This window comes from Strix aluco, chromosome 3 (genome assembly GCF_031877795.1).
Source record: "Strix aluco isolate bStrAlu1 chromosome 3, bStrAlu1.hap1, whole genome shotgun sequence".
NCBI lineage: Eukaryota > Metazoa > Chordata > Aves > Strigiformes > Strigidae > Strix > Strix aluco.
In genome coordinates, this window is record NC_133933.1 from 106,464,036 (window position 1) to 106,479,977 (window position 15,942).

Sequence of the window (15,942 nt, forward strand, 5' to 3'; positions counted from 1 at the left end):
TGAATGGGTAATTCTGAAATGGCATTTCCAGTGCTGTGACCTTGCTCTTTTTCTCTTACTGATAACAGCATGAGCACTTTGGAGAGGCCAGGAGAAGTAAAAACTGGCAGCTCCATAGGCAGGCAGGGAGTCTCATGCTGGAGCTGGGCTGGCAAAGCCAAAGTCCCCCCAGCTTCATCCTTTCCCCCATCAGCAGCTGTGTCGCCTCTCTCTAGTGCTAGCTACTCGACACCCTGGATGTACAGGGCCTCATTAAAACTCCACTGTCAAGAGAGAAGAGCAAGCTCTGCAGCAGGGGGGAGCTGAAGCGGGTGCATGCAGGCTGGGGGCACGCTCCCCTGCCTACACTCCTGTCGTGGTTTAAACCCGGCCAGCAGCCAAACACCACACGGACACTCACTCACCCTTCCCCCACCCTGGGGAATGGGGGAAAGAATTGAAGGAGTAAAGGTAAGGAGACTCATAGGTTGAAATAAAAAGTTTAATAATTGAAATAAAATTAAAATAGTAATAATAGTAATAATAGAAAATACAAACGGGTAATGCACAGTGCAATTGCTCACCACCTGCCAGCCGATGCCCAGCCCGTTCCTGGCTAGTGATCCTAGAGAAGAGAGAACCCTGAAACCACAATCTTGGAAGCAAGAGTGAGCTTCTTGATCAACCCTCATCTATACACTGAGCATGACATCATATGGTATGGAATGTTCCATTGGCCAATTTGGGTCTGTTGCTCTGGCTTTGCTCCCTCACAGCTTCTTGTGTACCTGTGCACTAGCAAGACATGGGATCTCTTAGTAACAACCAAAAACATCAGTGCATTATCAACATTCTTCTCATACCAAATCCCATACTGAATCCAAAACTCAGCACTATTCTAGCTACTAAGAAGGGAAAAAATAATTAGTTCTCTCCCAGCCAAAACCAGGACAACTCCCTATGCCCCGCTCCATTCCTTTTTGCATCTAAAATTGCAAATGGTTCCAATTTTTTATTTTTAAACCACCAGATTGAGTCTTAATTATTTAAGCATCTTCCAGATTTAGAAAGCTGTTTTCACCGTGAAAGTAACACTTGGTGCAATCATCTCTCATCAATAAACCATGGAAACAAATGTGTACGCCCGTCGGGAAGCAACTTTATTTAAAGCACATTGAAAAGTCAAGTTCAGATTTACAGATGTGAAAAGACCTAATGCTGGTCACGTTTCAATGAGCTCAGGACATTTTAGCTCAAGTGAGAAAAAATGGGACTTGTGCCTTATTCCATTAGTTTTGCTAGGAGCAAGACTGCTTGACTCCCCTCAGAAGAGAAGGGGTGCCTCGGAAACATACAAAACACAAACCTGGGCAAAGGGCCTTCAGAAAGGCATACTCACTTGAGAGTTGTGCTGGCTTTTGGGTTTTTTTCCAAGGTGTTAAAACACATAGGCAAGGACAGTTTTGAGTGCTCATACCTTACTGAAAACTGCTACAAAGCCCCAAATCACACACAGAGAAATCACAAAGGGGTGTGGTCCTCCAAAGGGAAAGGGAAATGGAGACTTGGGCTTTAAAACAAGAAAACAAACCAAAACCCATTCCTAATTAACATCTTACTCAAATAAAGAAATAAGATTAAATAAAAAACTATGGCATAGCCTCGATGTTTACCTTGGAGAGAGATTTTTTTCTTGTAACCCAGTAAGATCTTAAGGAAGATTGTTTCTGATCCCACTGGGCAAATATACTGTGTTATCACATTCCCTGTTCACAGCTGAGCATTGCCTCTGGGGACTGTTTGCACACTCAGCTTCAACCAGGTTAGGTGAGGTTGCAACACAGTGCTCCAGTTAAATGGCCATGGACATGGGACCAGTGTATTACTGCCCAGGAGAAGCTACTGGACGTTGGGTTGCCATGGTTAGCCTTGATGGCTTCACCTGTACCTTCTATAGTCGCAGAGGAAGCCCCCCGAAACCTTTTTCCTCCAGCTTTCTAAAATTGCTAGCCACTTCCTATGGAGTGCAGATACTTGATCTTGAATAAAACCCATGCAAATTGCTCCTCGACTCCTCTTCTTTGCAAAGCAAAGCTGCTCTTTATTTATGTAACATTTTCATCTAATTAGCAAAGAGACGGAACAAACTCTTAGGCGGAAAAAAGAAAAGGAAATTAAAAGGTCATCTTGCAGCATGATGGAATATGTGAAAGACTGCAAGAAACAAACTTTCTTCCCGTTGGCCATACTAATGCCAAAGCTCCCTCGTTCAGAACCTCATTAGAACCCCTCAGAAGTAAGGAAGCATCTGGAGTGGCTAGAGGGGACTTCTCTGTTGAGCACCCTGGCCATTGGAGAGGAGCCAAAGAGGATGCTTTGAGATTCCTTCCTCGGACATCCGACACTGGGGACGGGCTCAGTCTGTGCATCTAAATTACACAACAAAAAAGGGGAATTTATTACACGACCAAGTTAAAATCCTACATATTTACTGCACCCAGAGCTTGTATTCAAAAACGCCATAATGTTGCCAAGCCCATTACTCAAAACACAGGAAACAGATCAACTGCGTTTGCCCGTGACCTGCGGCTCATCTCATTAGGAGTCTTTGATTACATGACCCCATATTGTTTTCCACTGGGGCCTCCCGCCTCCCTCGCCTGGGCCGGAAAACCCCCACGTAAGGAAGAGCCGCTCAGTATTTCGTTGACTCTTCGGGCGCGGAGGCGGGGCGCGGGGCCCCCTCCCGCCGCGGGGCCCCCTCCCGCCGCGGGGCCCCCTCCCGCCGCGGGGCCCCCTCCCGCCGCGGGGCCCCCTCCCGCCGCGGGGCCCCCTCCCGCCGCGGGGCCCCCTCCCGCGGCCACCGGGCGCCCACACGACCCCCGTTCCGCCACCCCGCTCCCGAACCTTCCGCGGCCGCCGGATTGGCCCTCGGCGGCCGTGACGTCACAGCGCGCCCCCTCCGCCGCCGCCCGTTAGCCCCCCGCACCACTCTTACGTCACGGTCAGCCCACGGCGGGCTGGGGGCGGGGTCCCCCGCCCCGCGCCCGCCCCCGGCCCCGCCCCCGCGGCGCCGCAGCGTGACAGAGCCGGCCGGTGCTCGCCCGCCCGCCCGCCGCCCCCAGCGCCGCCGCCAGGTAGGGCCGCGTCCCCCGGGCGGGAGGGCAGCGCCGGGCTCCCCGCTTGGCGGCGGGATGCGGCGCGGCCGCCCGGGCCCGGAGGAGGAGGAGGAGGAGGAAGAAGAAGAAGAAGAGGAGGAGGAGGAGGAGGAGGAGGAGGAGGAGGAGGAGGAGGGGGGCGGGTACCGGATGGGGACCACGGCGGGCGGGCGGGGGGCGCCGTGCCGCGCCGTGCCGCGCTTCGGGGCGCGCAACAAGTGCGGCGGCGGCGGGGTGAAAGGCGGGTTCGGCGCCCGGCGGCGAGCGGCGGGGCCGCGGCGGGCGGACGGGCCGGGGGAGGGAGGGGACGGGGCGGCGGAAGGGCCGGGGTTTTCGCCGGGAGCGTCTTTCCCCGGTGCAGTTAGTCAAGAGCATGATGCAATCTCGCATTGCCATGGCTACTGCATCCCTGGGCGGTGGCGGCGGCTCCTTCCGCCGTGGCGGGACGGAGTCGGGAGAAATATACGGGCAGGAAGGCGGGAACCCCTCCCCGGCTACCTGTAACGGCGAGGAAGCGGCCCTCGGCCCTACGCTGCCTCCCCGGCGAGCTCGGGGGGCGCTGAGCGCAGCTACGGCTCCGAACAATAAGAGCCCTGCCCCGGTGTTACCCCGTGGTGTGCTGTGCATCACGCGAGCGCGATGGACGCGCGGGGCGGCCTCCGGGAGCGGGGCCGAGAATCCGCGGAGCGTCTGGTCGGGCTCGGAAAGGCAGGCTTAATCGTCGTCGTCGTCTTCTTCCCTGAGCCCATCGTCTCGCTCAGCGCCCCGGACCTGGTTTAGAAGGGGAGCCGCTGGTAGGGTCAGTCCCGGGTTTGTCTGTGGGACAGGGCAGGCGCCACATTAAACTAGCGCCATGGGGACGTGCAGTGCTTCTCAAAGGTGCCTCCCCGTTCTAAAATCTAAACGATTAAAGAGAACAAGCAGTAGGAAGTCAGCAAAAAAGGAAGGGCATGCGATAGAAATGTGTCAGTGTGTCAGATGTGTGTGCAGGGACTTTCCTAAAAACTTTATGTCTTCGCTTTTATCTCTTGCATCTCCTGGAAACCCTCAGGCAGCAGCAGCAGAAGTTGGCAGTGCTTGGGGTTATGTGGAGTACTGGCTTGGGTGACATAAGTGTTTTTTCCTTCCTTGCCTGCACTGGCTGCTTTCTGCCCTCATCGCCCCCCCTCCCCAGCTTCCCAGGGACGCTGAGGATCCAGCTCCGGAGAGTTTTCCAACACCGATCCGTGCTCTAAATCTGCAGCCAAAAGGCTGGTTTTGCAGACCTGGGCAGGAATAATAACACCTTGGTTTGTTCAGCAAGAAGGGCTCCTGGCAGATGATGAGAGGCGTTTCTCCCTCCGGCAGCTGGGTGTGCTGGCTGCTCGGTGTCCCAGCCACGGTTAACGGCAGTGCCCCGTTCTGCTCGTTGGTATTCTCGGCGCTTTGGGTCATCTCTGGTGCTGTGAGATTCAGGGCCGTGGCGAAAAACGTGAGCAAAGCGCTCAGCCGGGGGTTGGCGATGGCGAGGGAAAGCAAGGCAGTTGGGATGCTTCCGATCAGGAAGTCTCCAAAACCGCTCTGTGTAAATGGAAACACGCCCTGTAGCTGAAACCAGAGGAGGGCAAGCGTGCAGGCATCTCCGGCGGCACAGCACGGCCTGTCGCTGGAGTTTTGGGCCAGGTTGCTTCCAGGGTGAGGTTGTCTCTGGAAGAGCAGCTCTCCCCCGGGACTTGGCAGCTGCGGGCCTGCTGTAAGCAGGCGGCTTAAATGATTGCCAGTGGCCCCGGCTGGATGGAGGGTTTTTGCAGCTGTGAAGTTTTTGTAGATGCAGGCTAATGGTGTTGCTGCGTCAGTATTAAGCTACTAGCGTAGAGGGAGGCTATTTATTTATTTTTAATATGAACTGGTGAATAACGCTGAAGTTTTGCAGTATATTTCTCTCTAAGCCCTCCTCGTTCCTTTGGTGCAGTCGCAGCCTGAGATTTTTCCTCTGCTGTTAGAAAACTCCATAGCTAGAGGTAAATACTGGTGTATCCTCACTGCTGCTGACAGAAGTTGAAGCTGTGACAGGGACAGTAAGCCAGTGGCATGCGTGATCACCTGGTGCTGTTTAGCAACGCAAGCATGAGTTTCTTATAAAAGTATTCGTATATTTGGGGTGCACTAGACATAATCTGTTTTCAGACCAGCGAGTCGCCAAGGCATGTATTCTGCCTGGGGAAAACTGTACGTGCACACACAGAATGAGGATTTCCCTAGGAAACTTGTGGTGCCTGAAGATGGCTGGAGTCAGCTGGGGGGAGATCCCTTTCCAGCTTTACAGGAACTGAGGAGCAGATGAAAGGGACCTCTGTGCTGAGTCTACAGAAGTTAAGAGTGGGTTTGCCCTCAAGGATGCTGTTGCTGGCTGACGTGGGTCAAGGATGTTAAAAGACATGCTAGAGTTTTGCTGGATTTTACTGAATTTCTTACAAGGTATACGTTACATATATAATGCATGCTGGAAGCCCTTAGAGACTTCTTTGTGTTTTTTATCCGTAAGTAGCTAAGTGAACTTATCGTAAGTGATCTAACTTAAGTCTCCTGTATTTTAGCATTCAAATGCAGCCAGAGAGAGCAGCAGTGAAATTAATATGCCGTGAGGCTCTGTCTTGCAAGCTGCAGAAGAGTCTGACTGCTGGTCTGTTTGCCTCACTCTGCTTTTTAAAAAGCAGTTGCACTTTGTGTGGTTTGCTATCTTCTATATACCAGCAGCTGATCAAATGAAGTATCTTTGACTAAAATTTGTGCATATTTGGTACATAAATATAGCATCATTAAGGATACTTAGTTTCTGTGCTGTCTGACCAGTCTCTGGGTATACTTATTGCACTATTTTTACTAAGTTGATGGTATCTTCACATTTCTCACCAAGAATTCCTCTTGTGGCATTCCTTGCCTTTATTACAGCTAGAGTTGAAATAAAATATTTTGAATTCTCTGGTCTAATCTCTTCTTTCCCCGCTGACCTTCATTTTGTGGTGTTTACAAGAGGAATTAACTTAGAGAAGATATGATTAACGGAACAAACAAAAGCGTATATTGGAAATAATACTGTAAATCTGTCAGGCCTCTGGGCCTTAATTGCTTGTTCTTTTGTGACTTGCTAGGAGCAGATTTTTGGAAATATGTTTGAAGATTAAGATTTCTGGAATGATGGTGGAACTGACCATATTTTAGGATTTCAGGCTGACTTGGCACTCAAGTCCAGCAGCCGTAGGTGGAAAGCCTGGCGCTGAGAGCTGATCCAGAGCTGCCCTTTGGGGAGCATATTCCTTAAATTGCGTTCAGTTGGTAATTGGTTAAATGCTTTCAGGTACTAAGCTGACCTCATTCCTTTACCTTCCTCATTTTTTGGGGCAGCAAACATTGCAACATCAAACACTTCTGTTTCTGCTGAGCTCAGAACAGAAACCACCCGTACAGATCAAGGTGGTGGTGCTTACAAGGTTAAAGTGCTTGTCTTCTGCCTGTCCTCTAGTGGTCTCCCCAGTCCTCACTCCGTGGCAGACGAAGCGAGCATCTCAACACTATCTGCATCCCACCTGAGACAAATTTTTGGGAGAGAAACGGCAATAGCATGTGGTCCTATGTTAAAACAACGTTGTGACTCTGTGTCCTGTTGTCCCCTCTGTCCCTCTTGGAGCTAGCACTAAGAGGATGTCACTTATAAGTGTTCATCCTTGCTTCTGCTGCTGCTGCCCGACGGACTGGGCAGGACTGGTGTGGTGGTGCAGGTCAGCAATCAGGCAGGAGGGTGGGCTCAGTGGCGTTTTGGGTGTCACCTTGTTGCCAGCACAGGAGATGACTTAGGCAGCGCTCTGCATGCTGCCTGGCCAGGGGTTCCTGCTGCGATGGCAAGAAGCCAGAACTCCCATGCTGTGTGCAGAGTCGTCTCCTGGGACGGGTCATGCCAGAGAGTCTCCTTTGGGCTGGGAAAGCCTTTCGGAGGAAATGGACTCTTCGTGGTGTGGTTTTTTTATTCCAGATGTTGAGGGTTTGTACTCTGGCTTCTCACAAACAGGCAGGGATGCTCTTACTGCTGAGGAGCAGAGCCGCAAATACTTCTACGTGTTATCTCTTGGGTTTTTTTTCCCCTCTCACCGGTGGCATGCTGTCTTGAGATGGGTCACAAGCAGACTTTGTAGCCCGTTCAAAGCTACTAAAGCTCCACCTAGCTTTGGTAGTTCTTTGTATAGGTTGTGAAGGCATGTATAGGTGATGGTGCTGTTTGCTATAACCTCCCCTGTGTAATAGAACAACATGCTCATTTTGTCCTCTTAATCTCAGTCCTCTTTTGTTACCTTCTTTCACGGCTGTGTCCGAAATTAGTCTTGTAGGGGTGAGATCTATAAAGCTGTTTAAACATAGGAACGCTTTTAGGGATGTTGGTCTAAGCTCTTCATGAGAATGCTTGTTTTCCTCTTTTTACAGTGTACAAAATGATGTTCTTCCAGGATGCAATATATGCTTTTGAAAGCTGTTTGACTACACAATAGACTTAAGGAATTGATGCTTACTGCATGCCAGTCAGAGCACACTTCCCTGTGTGCATCCAAACGCTTCACAAAACTGACAATAATCCTTGTAATCTGTAGCTGTTTTGTTATATGCAATACAGTTGCTAATTTGTTTTGTGATTCTTAAATGTGTTAAAAATGCAGAGGATTCCTTCAATCCAAACTGTTTATGCACACTAGCATCAGAAACACTTTTTCCTTAGATGGAAGATCACACACAAGGACAAATGAAAATGATAATCAATGAATTACATAAAGTTAGTCTGTTTAAAAACTTCCGGTTCAAATTTCTTTGCTATGGCCTTTCCTAAAGGCTGTTTAAATATGGTATTGCAGCAATACGGTTAAGAGGGCATTGTTTAGGCTGACATCTCTGGAGTTCCTAAGTGCTGATCGGTAAAAGTGATCTGGGTTCCTGAGGGCACTGCAGCCTGGTCCCTGCGACCAACAGAACATCAGTTTTATCTCCCTTTGAAAAAGGTATAGTAAACAGTGACTTGGATTGATTTTTTTTGATTGACAAATCAAATAAGTGCTGCCTCCAATCTTACTATGGAAATAACTCATAGAGTTGCTGTGGACTGTGTACACAGTGGCTCTCCCTAGATCTGTTTAATGAAATTAATCTCCAAAAACTTACTGCCTTGGTTTCTCTGTTTGTGTTTTGGCATTTCGGACACGTTATCTTACATGGTAAGTAAAAGCACAGGAGCAAACTTGTCCAAAGTATATGGTCAGCAAATGCCTTCCTGGTGTGTTCGATGCATTGCAGGATTATTTAATTTCCTCTATGAAATGGTTGACTCATATGAAACACAAAGCATCAAGCATTTAGGAAGCACAATGGCAGTCTAATAAATTCCCTTACCAGGTGTAGAGATGTTACAGGTGTGTGCTGCTAAGTGTGTCACTTCTCCAAGAACAAATGAATCATGCTACTACTTCTGCTGAACTCAGTACTGCGAATTAAGAGTTGGTCGCGGCATCCCTTTGCATCTGGGTATTTTGCATGCCCTTATTAAAGCATTATTAGCTGTAGAGGTTATGCTTTGTTAACGATAGCTTTGCTGATGACCAGCAGCGTACTGAGCGGGTAGTAATATAAAAATCTTCCGTTAATTTGTATTTATGCTAAAATTGTCTGGATTTAATTGACCTCTGTGTCAGAGCTTCATGCCGAACATTTGCCTGCCAAGTGAGATGCTTTGGGTGATGACTAAATGTGCTGAGTTACACTAACATTTACAGGAGACAAACCTTGCTTGTGTAAAGCTACAACAAACATGGAATAGACCGTTTTTCTCTGCATTTTCAAATTCTGCCCTGCTCTTTGATCCCTGTGTAACCTTACCCTTTGAGGCACCGGGTCAGTGATTTGAACAAAGTGACTATTCCACTTCTGTTATTGCTTGAGAATGCTCCTCTCCCTGCTGCTCGCGACCTGGAGAAAACTCTCTTCTTGCTGGCTGTTTTTGCTGTGATTAGAGGGTAATTGCATTCTTCCAATGCACAAGTTCAGGCTCTCTGCTGTAAAATGAAGGACATAGACTTGACTTCAAATAACACTTCAGCTTTTAAGGCATGTGTGTCCTGATGGACGTTTCTGTTGGTGTCACAGTTCTTAAGGATGTTGACAGTGTTAGATGAAAACTATCAGGTAGTAAGTTGCAAAATAATGTGTTTTAGCTTATTAAACAAAATATACCTCTTGGTATCTTATGGGTTTAGGCTGTATGTTTAGCTAATTAATTCATAAGCATGCAAGTTTGCATTGGTGCCTGTTTTGGTCTTTTCTCCCCCCACCCTGTCCCCCATCCCCTTACTGTATGCTGTTACAAACTCGCTGGGAAGCATTTTGGATTAAGGCAGTGTTTTCGCTGTGCCCTTGTTGGCTGAGGAGTCCCTAGTAAGTGCTAGTTATGGGAAAATGCCTTCTTCCCTTAGATGCCATACAGTTGTGGGTTTGGAGCAGACCACAGCTTGGTGGAGCTCCTCTGCATCTGCTGAGTTAAAACCATGGCATCCATATTTCAGATAGAGGTCTTGAAGATTAAATCAGGTCTTGAAGCTCTTAGAAATGAGCAAAAGAAATCTACTTGTAGTACGTTTGTCACTATTTTATCAATTGTCATCATAGACGTCTAGTTCTTGAGCTGGTCCTGTGTCCTCAGGTTTGGTTTCACTTCAGATGATGAAGGCTTGGGGAGCTATAGATCTTTATACCTTAATCTTTATAGGTTTCCCCTTAGATGTGCTATTTCTATGTATGTCATTTAATCAGAAAGCTTCTGTTAACCTTTTTCTGAAGGATTATCTCCTGCTCCTGGGTGGCTTTTAAAAATGCTGATGTTTTAAATCATCATTTTGAGAATCACCTCCTAGCCAAACAGCAGGGAGAACCTTTGACTGAAATGACAATAATTAAACCTTTAACCAGTTAGGAAGATGACATTCTCCAATGTTTAACATCACCCTGCCCTTTAGAAAAAGAAACTCAAGAAACCTTTTTGCTTGCTGAAGTTCAAATAGCATGCTAGTTTGGGTGCATGGCACGTGTGCTTACCGAAAAGCTTCTATGTGTTCAGTTCATTCACGTGGCTGCTCGCATGCTCTTGAGCAAGACCTCACATGGTAGCTGTGGGGCAACGTTGGTAGAAGCCCAGGAATCTGGATTTGGCTTTGAAGGACACACTGGTAGGTAGTTGTGCTTGCATTTTTACATATTGGATTGCAGGGTAGCAGATGCTTATGGTGAATGTCTGATTCCAGTTTGGTGGTTCATTTCTCTTTTGCAGTACTGGCATGGAGAGGTTGCTTTTAGCTGATCACGGACCCTGTGAACTGGGGCATGCTCTCAGCTGTTTGTCCTAAATTAGGGTCATGCATTTGTCCCTTGTGTCATACATTTGTCCCTCAGTTCACTCGTGTACAGTGGCCTTTTGGTGTGTTGTTAAGCTTTACATTAGTTTTGCGAGCTGGACTTAGTGCATGCATGAAGCCTTATTAATGGGGAAAATCCCTGCATCTGTAACACCGTCCAGAATTTTTTGTTCATTAATGTATGTGATATAGTGACAGAAAGTAAGCTACTAGTCCAGCAGGACTGTTTACTTATGGATTTTTATCTACCTCCCTAACAGACCTAAGCAGTAAAGCCTCTTGTGAAAGATTTGAGCAGGTTTTTTCATATGGTGTTGAATTCTGACTTGTGTGCCATCCAGAAGGTGCAGCTTACACCACAGTCACCTCTGCAGCCTCTGGTTTGCTACAGCAGAAGTGGCTGGGTTTGCCCAGCCCTGGCCACTGGACTTGACCATGGGCTGGGAAATTTTGGGTGGGTGTCCCCATTGCACTCTGCAAGAGGTTAAAACACAGTGTAAGAGCTAGAGGAAAACACAAGTGTGAGGGAACACCAGCAGACCCTTTATGTAGAGATGGAGAGAGGCAGCTCTAAGCAAGTCAGTAAGGAGTACTGCATTTGCCATGTTAAAAATGAGGAGAAAAAATAATACAGGTAGGTAGTCACAGAAGGGCCACCGTGTTTCAGTGTAGATCATTGCCCTGCTAATGCATGAGCTGCTGCTGCCTCTACTTGCTTATAGGTAAAAATTGTGCATGGGCTTAAGCCATTTTTAGAGCCAATGATGGTGTCAGACCACTTGTCATGAGAGTTTAAATGGCTCTGTCCTCTGGTTTTGCAGCCTTCATTAGGTTCCTGAGTAATTCTCCAGAGCCATGCTTGGTCCTCTACTTTTGCTTGACAGGTTCCCGGAACCTCTAGCTTCCCTACACTTTCTTCTGCCCTTTCACAACCATCATCATCTCCCTTTGATGCAAGCAAAAGCACTGTATGAGTCTGGCTGTGCCTTGCAGAACAAAAATAACATCCTTTGGTACTTCTTTATATTGATTTTTTGTTCTATCACCACTGCTAAGTGGTTGCATTAAGATACCGGAAGGGACTGCTAATGTCATTTTCAAAGGTTTTTCTCTCATTTTTTGAAGTTCATCTAATTGGCTCATTCCTTTTAAATTCAGTGCAGAGCTCGTTTAGATAAGATATTCCAATCTAAACTCTAGTTGAGCAATTGCAGAGCTATCATGAATTTCCAGTTGTGCAGACTGAATACGTCTTGGTTTCACAAAACACGTCAGGCTGAAACGATGCACCAACATGGGTATCAGTTGCATATAGCACAGATCAGTTTTCTAAGCATTTATGGGGATTGACTTTGTGTCTTAAAATATACATTTAGGAAGCTGCTAAAACACAGATTTGAGTCCTGAAGGATGTACTTAGTGAGAACATGGGGATGTTGCCAGGTTTAAACCACCGCTTACGGTGTATGAAAAAAGATGGTCTCGGAGTTGAGTGCTCTACATCCTTTAGTACTGTATAGCCTCCAAAGGGGAGATGTATGACCTTGGGAGGAGGTGACTGTCTTTGAACCTACAGTAATGGTGATTTTAAGTGAATGCCAATTGCACGCGTGAAATAGCTTAGCAATGAAGTTAAGGGGTTTTTCACCCTTCTCCCAGCTTCGTTTTTCCTTGCTGCTCCTTTTCTCACTTTCATATTTCTCCCTGTATCTATTTTTCAGCCTTTGCCTTTTAAAAGTTTATTCAGCTGATGCCCTGGGAGTTATTTTGCAGAACAGAGGAGCAGGGTTGGGATTTGGGCTGAACTGATGAAGGAGTCCTAATCAGCCATTGGTGGCTCAGGCACGTCCCCCCTTACAGCAGCATCGCTCTGCTGAGACCCCTACCAAATTCCTACCTAAGCTGTCAGTCATTAATGTGAGAGCGGAATATTAACCAAATCTGTGGGTTTGTTTTTTCCTTCCTCTGTTCCTCCACCATGTACCAGTTCTTGCATGAGGCCATGAACTTGAGCATTTAGCTTCTCTGGTCCAGAATAACAGGTCTATTTAAATGAAGAGTCCCTTCACTGCTGTTTATTTTATAGATGACACATCTATGTGGAGGACTTGTATTCCAGGGAGAAAAAAAACATTGTGGAAAAATAGCCTCCAACCACTGGAATTGTCTTTTGATATTTGAAAAATTGGTTTATGAAAGAGTTTTTTTGCACAAAAGCATGTTTTGCTTTTAGTATGCAGTAAAAATAGAGACATGGTGGTGGCAAGATTCCAGAGCAGGAAACTTTCAGAGAGCTGCCAACATGAATAAGCAATTTCATTGCCTGAAGCATTGTTCTGTATCCTACACAGTCTGTACAAAACATATATGAAATAAGTGCTCTCAGAATGTAAAGGTTTGGGTTTACCTGCTGAGCAACTTTTAATATATTGCCATGCATATAATAGCTGTGCACAGAATTTTACTATAGAGGCTAAAACAAGCTAAACTCTTTTGCCCAGAGTTTCAAGAGTTGCTTTACAAGTGTGGCTGATGAAATGCAACTTAATTATTTCCTATCTTTCACTCCTGGCAAAATACAAGCGCTTATAAAACACACTGTGTTAGGTTTCCACTTTGCTGCAAGCAGCATAGTAAAAAAGGAAGTTTTATTTTCCTTGTGTAAAACACTTTCTAATTATCTAGCAATGTGTTTTTCTCATTTAATGAATTTATTTATGAGCTTTGGGCATCAAGTAAAAAATGTTTTGTATTATCAGAAAATCAAACTTCCCACTAAAATTTAGTCTTAGGCTACTGCACTCAAGGTGTGTCTCAAATCACTAGTAAGGTTGTTGATTATCGTTTCTTAGAGTATAACATGCTTTAAGGCTGAGAATTAAAGGCTGTATTTCCCCTCTGTCTTCAAGGTCCTCAGCTGCAGGCTGACCAATGTGTATTAAGAGTTTTTGGTCATATTCACCACCTGTTTAGCTTTTTATTTCAATCTTTTTCTGTGTATTTCTTTTCATTAGCTCTGTTTGTACTGGAATACTTTTGCTGTGTTTAGACTGAATAAAACATTCAAGTTGCCTTTTTTGGGAAGAAATCTGTCCTTGGTCTCCATCTGTTGGGTCTCTTGATGGTTAACATTCCCTCCCCTTCCCATTGAGTCCTGCCCTCTCACATCTGACCTGCCTTGAGACCATCCTTAGTCCTGCAGTTTTCAAGACAGAAACATAGCAACGCATCTTAAAATCTGTCTCCTTTGTATTCTGAACATTTCAGAGGGTTTTTTTTTGTTTGCTTTTTACGGTGCAATAATTTGTCAGTTCATACTGTAATGATTATCTTTAAGAAATCTCTGTAAGTTAGCTCTGCATGATATTAACATATCCTCTGTGACCTTTTGTTGTTTCATGTTTTCTTTTTTCTGTAATTCCTGCACTTTTCACTAGAACCATTCCTCTATGTAAAATGATGGGTGTGCAATGCATTTTATTTTGGGCTTCTCTTAATAGCATTTTAGAATTCTGGTTTAAAAATTCCACATCTTTCTTTTTGTCTATCTGTTTTATTTAACTTTTGGCTACAGTCTTGGTTTCTTGGTGGATACAATCTGATAACTTTGCTCAGGTGCAGTCAGGTAAGACCTCTTTGTCACCCACATGCCTGCCTCATGTAGGTGCTTCTCCCGCAGTAAATCAGGCACTGGGATGGACCCGACTGAAAGCTGATCTTCTTGCTTGGTTGTTTTTTGGGGGCTCTCTGTTTTTCCTCTGCTTCCCTCCACCTGGACAGGGTGGAGGGTAGAGAAGGAATTGAAAGCACCCCTTGCAGCAGCATCAAATCTGTTCTTGGTTGCTCCTGGTCACCCCACATGCCCTGGGTGTGGTTTTATAGCTATCGACCTGGCTGACTGGAGAAGTTAGAGCGAGGATGAGGTGATGCGATTGCTGTCAGCCTGAGGGTTACCGGTGGGCATAAGCTGGCACCATAACAGGTTTGAGCAGGAAAAATGCCTGTATGGATGGGAGCTTCTCGTCTTTAGGAACAAGTAAGTTGCTGAAGACACTGTTTGAGAAAGACTTTGCACAAGTGGCAAGGCAGAGGGAGCATATCTGGTACCCCTGTCTGCAGTGGACTGCTGCCCTGTGGAGGATGGGATAGCTGCAGGGTGGGGGAGGAAAGTTCTTGCCTGCTGCTTGTGTGGGTATTGGTTTGTCCCTGTATTTAAAACAGATATATTGTCGCAAATTACAGTACTGACCCTGCCTTTGCTCCAGTGCTTTTGAAAGCATGAAGCAAATTTAGTAAAATCTTCTGCACCTTGGCACCAAAGCTGGGGATTCAGTCTAGAAGGGTTCTTTGCTGGAACAGATTTTAATGGCAGTGGGATTTCCACTGCACCACGAATTTGTTGCCTCTTATTGAAAGAAAAGAGTGGCTAAATTTTGTAGAAGATGGACTTACTTTGCTGGAATTCCTCTGCATGACTTCTGCAGGTGCCTGAATTTTTTATATTACGAGCTCGTAGAAAACAGCTTAGCATTTGCCAGATGTGGACAGTGTGGTTTTTTTTCCTCCAGTAGTCTATTCAAAGTTTATAGAAAGAGTCGGTGATAAGATCACACAAAGCTTTACCACTATAATATTTCCTTTTAATTGGTTGGTTGGTCTTTCTGCCCTTAAAGAATAAAATAAAAGAAATTGCAGTAATTGCCTCCTGGAGCAGGGTCTTCTGATGAAGTAACATTTAGGAAAGTGCTGACAACATCAAACCAAGGAAATGTACATCTAGAAGTGCTTTCTTTTGTAACTACGCCAGGAGTCAGTCATCTTTTTCAGGGGCCCTTGTTACAGCGAGGATTTGGTACCCTGAAACTTCATGATTCTTGGCAGAGGTTGGTTTGGCATGGGTCTGGTGCAGGTAAGGATTTTCAGATCTTCAGGACTCACCAGGCTTTTCAGCCCTGAGATTCTGTAACAGAAATGCCATCAGCTAGCTGCATGGTTTTGGCAACACTTTGTTTACAGATCTGCTAAGTGTTGTACAAGAAGGGAAGGAGTGGTCTGACTGATGCATCTGTAAAAAATCTCCTGTCTCCTCCTCTTCTGTCCTTTTACTAGGACATGTAGTCTTTACTCTTTGTCAGTCCTGGGCAGGAAGAAAACAAGGTCAAAATCTTGCCTTACATAGTGTTAACTGGGTTGCCTTTTGGAAGGGAGATTAGATCTTCAAATGCGGTTGCTTTTCTGAATGATGAGCCTATTATTTTTGTACTGTTTTGAAAGGCAGAGGGTTTAACAGGGTGCCTAGCGACAGAGTTTTGACCTGAGCAGCACAATACCATGGCATAACAGTTGTACCTGGAGTCATTTCTTTTCTTCTTTCGTCTTAATTC

The 15,942-nt window shown here is 46.1% G+C and overlaps 1 protein-coding gene and 1 long non-coding RNA gene across 4 annotated transcripts in view; one reads left to right on the forward strand and one right to left on the reverse strand.

Moving 5' to 3' along the window:
- Window positions 1-468: 468 nt before the first annotated feature.
- On the reverse strand, window positions 469-3,004 carry LOC141921863 (uncharacterized). Its single transcript, XR_012622804.1, has 2 exons — window positions 2,887-3,004; window positions 469-2,408 (listed from the first exon to the last, which is right to left on the reverse strand). It is a non-coding gene; the product is annotated as an uncharacterized LOC141921863 (long non-coding RNA).
- A 42-nt stretch (window positions 3,005-3,046) lies between these two features.
- ELOVL5 (ELOVL fatty acid elongase 5) overlaps window positions 3,047-15,942 on the forward strand; it is a 40,442-nt gene continuing 27,546 nt past the window's right edge. Inside the window, exon 1 of one of the 3 annotated variants that reach the window (XM_074819891.1) lies at window positions 3,047-3,116. The gene's annotated coding sequence lies outside the window, so the exon portion shown is untranslated. Of the gene's footprint in view, window positions 3,117-3,681; window positions 3,932-4,587; window positions 4,609-15,942 lie in introns of those variants that run through there. The other 2 variants (XM_074819892.1, XM_074819893.1) reach the window with 2 other exon arrangements.